At 49.8% G+C, this 8,142-nt stretch overlaps 1 long non-coding RNA gene and 1 pseudogene across 4 annotated transcripts; both read left to right on the plus strand.

Annotated features, from left to right (window-relative positions):
* Nucleotides 1-554: 554 nt before the first annotated feature.
* On the plus strand, nt 555-2,938 carry LOC119292011. 4 transcript variants are annotated; one of them, XR_005142822.1, is made up of 4 exons: nt 555-827; nt 925-1,091; nt 1,763-2,206; nt 2,569-2,938. It is a non-coding gene; the product is annotated as an uncharacterized LOC119292011 (long non-coding RNA). The 4 variants fall into 4 exon arrangements; XR_005142823.1 differs by having other exon boundaries at nt 557-827; nt 1,763-1,988; XR_005142824.1 differs by having other exon boundaries at nt 558-827; nt 1,763-1,945.
* A 1,736-nt stretch (nt 2,939-4,674) lies between these two features.
* Nucleotides 4,675-7,615, plus strand: LOC119294166 (annotated as a pseudogene).
* Nucleotides 7,616-8,142: the final 527 nt, after the last annotated feature.

An 8,142-nucleotide genomic window follows, 5' to 3' on the forward strand; every position in this document is an offset into this window, starting at 1 on the left:
CAAATCACTATTCATCCTGTGTTTCACGTGAGCCAATTGAAGGCACACAAGGGAACCCATGCTGTTCCTGCGCAAGAACTGCCACTGATTGGAGCTGATGGGAGAATCAGAACAGAGCCTGTACACGTACTGGAAACTCGATCACTGCCACGCAATGGCGTTTTGGTCACCCAGTGGTTAATACAGTGGGCAAACTTGCCTCCCGAGGAGCCCTCCTGGGAAGATGCCAATTTCATCAAAAGAGTATTTCCAGTATTCTTCAAAAGCACCATCCAATCTTGGTTTCCTGACAGTAACACTTGAGGACAAGTGTGTGCTTCACGGGGAGGTATTGTCAGATTCCAAGTTAACTGACGAAGTGTAAGTTCAGATATCGCTTCAGTCATATGGGAGATCCAACGGCTAGCGCGATCTTGCCTGATCCAACGGCTCTGACAGACCCTGTAGCTTTCTACCCGTGGCTGCTCCTTTACTGTTTATTGTAACTGTCGGTGCTGTAACTTTCAGTTGTAAGTGACTATATAAACCCACGCCCAGCCGCGTGCGGAGTAATGAAAAATCATATCAGAAATACCTAGCTACTTTCCCTTCTGTTCTTAGTTTTAGTAGTTATAGTAGATAAATTCCCCACTGATCGAGGGTACTCCACATCGGGAGTCAGTTCGAGCTGTAGATCCATGTTGGGATCTGACACCACGTACCCGGTGGTCGTGGGCAATTCGTCTCCACACGCCGGCTCTGCCGTTGGGTCTCTTTTCCCCCAACCTTGACGGCGCCAGGGTTTGTTCTCCGGCGAGATGTGCTCCTTTGGTGTTGAGGTGCCACGGGTGCGTCTTCTTATGGCCCGGCGGTCATGGCCGTGTTTAGATCCGCATCCTATTCTTTGGATTTGAGTTCAGTGCCTCACCACCAACTTTTCTGCAGGATCCATGTTTGGGACGTCAGAGCCGATTCCTGATGTATTCCCCGTGGAGTCGCGGGATTTCATGAGCATCGCCGATACCCAGCTGGGCCGCGGCAGCGAGGGCACACATCTGTGCGGGGACGCCTGCTTAGGTTTGCTCAGAAGCCACCAGCGGCTGGACCATTAGGTAATTACGGATCTAAAAATCTCTCATGTACCATTTTAAGTCGTTTGTTTTCCCGGATAATGGTAGATGCGCCTGTTTGAGATACAAACTTCTTGGCCGGAACGAACCATCACATCTAGTTTCAGTGTGAAGAAAGCTACTGTTGTTGTGTATAGATTGATTTTCAGTATGGAAATCCTGTGGTGAGAGCTGGAGATTTTTGTTTTGGTTGGTATTTCAGTTATGGGATTTGTCAACACCCGGCATCATTATTATTTGTGTCGGATTTTTAGTTGCTGCAGGTGATTTTGGGATCTGTATTCAATCTGGAAAAATCGATGGGCATCTCATATTTCTCCATTAAATCAGCCATGCTATACTTGACAATTACTGAAATATTAGGCCCTGCTGTGCAATTGTTTTTTTTTTTCGTATCATGTTTTTTGATGCAAATTGGTTAAATGACACTGATTCTGCCGTTTAGTGCCAACATTGAGAAAAAGTAGGATGCATTATGTGTTATGGTTTTGAAACAATTATATTCTTTTCTATTTTTCTATCATAAATATGCTATGATGTTCTTTTTGCGAAGAAAATGTCGTATGATGTTTACTGAACTGTCAAAGCATATTATAAATGGGCAAACAAATATATGTTACCACTGATTCATCTTCTTCCTCCCAATCCATCAGCGGCTGTCCCCCGTGGATGAGTTTGCCGAAGCGCGGCAAGGTGGACCATACATGTAATGAAGGGCCCCAAATCTTCCAGTCGGATGGAGTCAGGGGCTTCTCTTAGTATCATCGAAGCTGAAATTTGCAACGCTGCTGAGCTTGGAAGTGGTGGGCAAAGTGGTGGATTCCCCCCTGAAGCCGGTGTGTTCCAAGTTTGCGCTGAAGCTACTAGTGGATGGACCATGTATTTTTGTCAAATTCTTAACGATGTCTCTGTAGTTCTTTGTGATTTACTACAACAATGGCTCCTATACTATTTAGTCGCTGAAAATTCCATTGTTATCAAGAGCTTCCTTTTATTCTTAGTAATTCATACGGCACAGTTCTGTCTATTGAAGCTGTCCTATTGACAACTGTTGCTGTTTCATATGATACTCTCTTGACAGCAGGAACCTGATTCATGTATGATTTTGAAATGGTCAATCCTTTTCTAGTCTGCACATTTGTTGGAATTTTATGGAGCCAACTCTGTTGTAGGTTTCATCTTATAATCCAAACTAATAATTATGATCTTGTTGAAACATGTTTGGTGATTAGTACACTTCAGAAATCTTGAAAAGAGTATTTATGCTATTATTGCTGACCACAATTTATTTTACTTTTTGATAATCATGATTGAAAGAGCCTGAGTTATTTTTGTATTACATTTTGTTCTCTAGTGCGCAAGCTGCTTGTTTCATTGTTGAGTAGATGACATTGGCTTGATAGAAACCACATTAATCTAAATTTTTTGATATTCACCATGTGCTTTTCTTTGTTGGCAGCACGAATGATGCAATAATTGAAGATATGAAGAAGGCTTACATGGACGCGCAAGAGATCGAGGAGTAGAACAAATAAGCTTTATGCAATGGATAATTTGCAAGGCAAGGTTCTCCATGCCTGTATGTACGTTGCTGCTTTTGGAATTTGACAGTTGCTTACTGGTAATGTTTCATGATTGATGCTGAATTCCTAGATGCATTTTGTAAACATTTGGATTTGTCCAGGGGCATGCCTGTATGTACTAGATGTTTACTTGTTTTCACTTATCTGCAGAAGTGGTATGTTTCCTGTGAGATTAAATTAACTAGGTCCTAATTATGTATTATGTGAAATGGTATATATTAATGGATGTGTATTTTCTGGTTACCATACCGTGGTACTTGTCCTGATGGAACGAATTACCTACTTCATTGTTATTGGACGTGCGATTATGTTAATGCTGACTATAATTACTTCATCTCTCTAGCGGTGCTCTAACAAAATTTAGTCTTTGGAGTAGTCACGTACTCACGTGCATGCTCAATGTCCTCCACTGGCCAGGGTGACAGACTGACATCACGTGAACTTGGTCAGTTGGGCAGCACATGCTGGTATGGGGCATTGGGTGATCACCACCATAGAACAACTGTTGGACATGTACTACAAGCTAGATTCTGTCCCTATCGCTAGCCCGGAATACACGCGCTGGAAAGGCTCTACGGTGGGGCAGCATGCGTGAATACAGGGCCAGCTCGGATCCCAAGCACGGACGGGCGGCCTGGATTCCGGCCTGCCTGATGCTCGGCCTCCATTCGCATTTTCCGACTATTGTTGGGCAATTTGCGCGTGCCGCTGGTAGGCTATTCCGCAATAGTGCCAGTTTGCTCTCCCTCGCTACACCAAATATATCTCTTTTTGGTCCATGAGCTTCTGAATTAGCACTTGAACCTCCTTCTCACGCATACGGGTTCAAGAACTAAAAGGGCCAACCTTCAACTTTTCAGGTTTATTCTTTAGTTTTGAAATACGCTTTTCCTTGCCTTTAAAGTATCACAGTCCCACCTGTGAAAGTCCACATGCGCAACACGTGTATGTATAAAATAATGGTAAAGTAAAATAATGCTATGAGTTTGTACTTCTTTAACTTTTGCTTTGGTAAAAAACCTCATGAAAATTAGTAATTAGGACATGTACAGTGGTCAATAAGATTGGTTTATCTTAATCCCACCATGTAATCTAGAGAAGACAACACAAAAGTTGTACGATCAGTTATTTCTTAATATTATCCCTGGTAACTAGATATTTCCAAATATGAGGTGAGACATATTGTTGCTAAGAGACCATTTTTTAATTAAAAGAAAGCATACTTTTTTCCTATGATTTCTTTCTCCTTCAAAATATAATTTATCTTATGTGCCCTCCTAAGATAGCATCATTGCGCATGCCCTTAGATTACCAAAGTACCATACCAATTTATTGGTACCACGTTTGAGTTTTACCTGCTCAATGATGGGAAGTGCATCTTACCTCAGATTAACGATGAACGTGTGGTCAACAAATTGACAGAATCAACATAAGCAAGTCAATGATAAGCTGATACTCTCTTCGTCCCATAATATAAGATGTTTTTTTTTTCAGTTCAATTGAACTGCAAAAACGTCTTATATTATAAGACAACTAGTTAAAAATCAAAATTTTAAATTAGTGCAGCTATATAGCAAACAGCAGCCAAAGTGTTAGCGCGCTAAATGACCCCAAATGGCGCTAAACAACTTAGCGTGATGCCCCTCCAAACGGTATAGCGCTGTAATAAGACATATGAATTTGTTCAAGGACAACATAAATTGCTAAATTTGTTAAAAGGTAGCAGGACACGACACATCATAATTCGAATGAGATTGATATTCTATAAAAATTGGAAGCAGGAGCGAATGGGTGAGCAAATGAGATTTAGCCAAGTTTACAACACACACGCAACCCTATTCCGGGGCGCCTTCCTCCCTCGACCACTGCCATGAAAACCATGGGCGTCCCTCCAAAAATAGCCCAGGTCTCTCGCAGCCACTACACCTCCCTCCACGAGCGCATGCAATCAAGGAGACTCGTCAGGGAGGCCCACGCCGGAGCCGAGCTAAGCTAGGCAGCGGCAGGGCCGTCCAAGTACGGCGGCCGACTAGCTAGTGCGGATCGAGGCGAGGAAGATGGGAAGAGTCTCCCTTTGCTCGGAGGACGTCGATCCGCTGGTGTGGACGCCGGTCCCTGGCATCGCGGTGGACACGTTGTTCCTCCTCGTGATCCAGGCGCTGGCCATCATCCTCGTCTCCAACCTCTTCCACTCGTTGCTCCGCCGGTACAACCAGCCGAATGCCATCTCGCAGATCCTGGTAATCAATCAATCTGACATTCATTTCTCTGTCCGGGGCGTGGTTGAGAAAATGGGCAGTGCGGCATGTATGTATGATATCTGGCGTGGCGTGGCGTGCAGGCCGGCATGGTGGTGGGCGGCATGGGGCTCCGCAACGCGATCGTGCACATCGACGTGGACAACGTGGAGGACATGTACAACGGGTACATCGCGGCGACGCGCATCCTGTACATGTTCCTCGTGGGCCTGGAGACGGACATCGCGTCGCTGCGGAGCACGGCCCGGCGGTGCGTGGCCTTCACGTACGCGACGGTGGCGGCGAGCCTCCTCCTGGCGGCCATCGTGTCGAGCGGGATGTACGGGAGCATGATGCACTCGCCGGTGAGGACGCCCGAGATGCTGGCGGCGACGCTGATGGTGGCGCTGACCAACACGTCGTCCGTGTCGGTGGCGCGGATCGCGGACGACCTCAAGCTGACGGTGACCGAGAACGGGCGGCTCCTGGTGAGCGCGGCCATCGGGACCAACATCATATGCGTCATCGGCGACGGCGTGCTGCGGTCCACGAGGATGGCGAGGGAGAACAGCATGGACTTGTCGCAAGGCTTGGTGGTGCTAACCGGGGTGGGGCTGGCCCTGTGGCTGGTGCGCCCCGCGGTGACGCGCGTGAACCAGCGCAACGTCGGGCAGCACCATGTGAGGAGACGCGACCTGGCCTTCATGATCTCGGCCATCTGGATCGTCGGAAACTTCCCGCAGAAGCTTGGCTTCGACGGGTTGCCCACCAGCTTCGCTCTAGGGCTGGTGTTCCCGAGGGAAGGGCCCGCGGCACGGTCCGTCGCGGACGCCCTGGTGCCACCCGTTAACGGATTGCTGATCCCCTTCTACTTCGCCACCATTGGGATGCGGATGAACTTCAACACCATGTCTGGCGCCATCATCCTGCCCGGCATTCTCATGATGCTGCTCGGCCTCGTCGGCAAGGCCATCGGCGCGGCGGTGGCGTCCGCGTACCTCAACATCCCGCTCTGCGACGCCCTCCGCTTCAGCGTGCTGCTCAACGTGAAGGGCCACGTGGACACCATGAACATGCAGTTCGCCAAATCAGAAGGGGTACGAAAATCATATTCATATTTGAGTGAGATCATGAACGCCAAGGTCGAAAACATGATCATGAACTACGAAACCGTGGCGCATGCAGGTGTGGGCGGAGCAAGCACTGTACGCGATGATCATCGGCAACCTGGCAAGCACCCTGGTGGCTGGTCCGGCGGCGGCGGTTTTTGTGCGCAAGGAGAAAGAGGCGTACGCGATGACGCACCAGGCCCTGGAGTCGTTGCGCGAGGAGGCGGAGCTGCGCATGATGACCTGCTCTAACAGCGCGCACTCCATGCCCGCCCTGCTCAGCCTGGTGGAGCTGATGGTGATGGAGCCGGCCAAGCAGCCGGCGGTCCAGGTCGTCCACCTGTTCGAGGGCGGCCATAAGCGTGCGGCCGCGGCGGCCGCGGCGGCGTCGTCGACGACGCCGTACCTGCCGCCAATCATCGACGAGTATGACGCCGGACGCGAGGCCATCCACGACATGAACACGGTGGTGGACCTGTACCTGCGGTCGACGGGCATCGCGTTGCAGCAGATCGACGTGGTGTGCAGCAGCGCGTCCCGGGACGTGGACGCCGTGTGCCGCTGCGCCGGGGAGGCGCGCGCCTCCCTGCTCCTCCTCCCCTGCTACAGGGAGCAGCGGTACGACGGCAAGATGGCGTGCCGCCTGGAGGAGCGGCGCGAGCTGAACGTGGGCGTGCTCGCCAAGGCGCCGTGCACCGTAGGCCTCCTGATGGACCGGCCCTACAGGAGCAGCGGCGCCAGCTTCCAGGTCCCCACCAGCGTGGACACGAGCACCAGCACGCTGCTGCACCCGTGCAGCGACAGGGCGGTGAGGCACGTCATCGCGGCGGTGTTCCTGGGCGGGGCCGACGACCGCGAGGCCGTCTCCGTCGCCTCCCGGCTGGCCGAGAACCCCAACATCGGGCTCACAGTGTTCCGGTTCGTGAAGCTCAGCACGTACGACACGGTGACGTCGTCGACCTCCAGGGCGGCGGCGGCCGCGAAGGGCGAAGGGCTGGGCCGGCCGTTCAACGACGCGGAGGTGGACGAGCGGTTCATGTGGAGGTTCTACGAGAACTACGCGGCGACGGAGATGGCCATGTACGTGGAGAAGGTGGTGGAGAGCCCGGCCGACGTGGTGGAGACGCTGGAGGCCATGGCCGGGATGTTCTCGCTGGTGATCGTGGGGCGGGCCGGGCGGCAGCCCAAGGATCTGCTGGTCGGGCTGGACGAGTGGGCGGAGGCCGGGCGGGAGCTGGGCGCCGTGGCGGAGATCCTGGCGTCCAATACGTCCATGGAGATGGGCTCCGTGCTCATCATGCAGCAGCACAGGGTGCTTGTGCAGCTGCCCCGATGACCTCTGCAGAACCGGCGCACGTACGTACAGTATGTAAGAACGTAACATAGTGGTTGCTACAGTATATAATTCGTCACAGACAACATGCAGCTTGTGTATACTTAGACGAGTACGATTAGGACGATGCAGAAACTAACGACCGTTGTATTGCTGTGTGGGCATATGTAAGATCCGAGTCTAGTACTACGTAGGTACACACATCATGTACTTGTCAAATACTAGTAGTTGGGTGAGAATATCAGCACCGATTGTTTCGTGTCTTGACTCTTTACCAATCCACATCTAACGGTAGTCAGTCACCTCAGCCGTTAGTGGCACACCGGTTCAGAGATGAAACTGTAAAACCAGAGACCCGTTGCGCCGATGGCGCAAAAAGCATCGGCCAGCCAGGTTTTTAAAGCATGTGTATGTGATAGTTTAATGCATATACTCCTATATGATGTTAGACAAAGGAAACAATGATATAACTTGATGATAGCATATATTGATCTTGTAATGCTGATACATATTGTTCTAAGAAATTTATAATGAGCATAAGTAAATAGAAACTTACTTTTGATACATAGTGTTTTAAGAGAACCCAATGCTGATACATAGTATTGGCGCATCATATAGATGGTTGTAGTTATGAGCCGATGATCATCAGGCAGAGCCATTGATACATATGGCCTAAATATCCATTGGCGGTCCATCATTACCTAAAGCAGATATTCCTTCAATATCATCGTCCAGGCTCTAATAATATCTGTTTGTTTGTTGGAGATCATA

Source organism: Triticum dicoccoides, chromosome 4B (genome assembly GCF_002162155.2).
Source record: "Triticum dicoccoides isolate Atlit2015 ecotype Zavitan chromosome 4B, WEW_v2.0, whole genome shotgun sequence".
NCBI lineage: Eukaryota > Viridiplantae > Streptophyta > Magnoliopsida > Poales > Poaceae > Triticum > Triticum dicoccoides.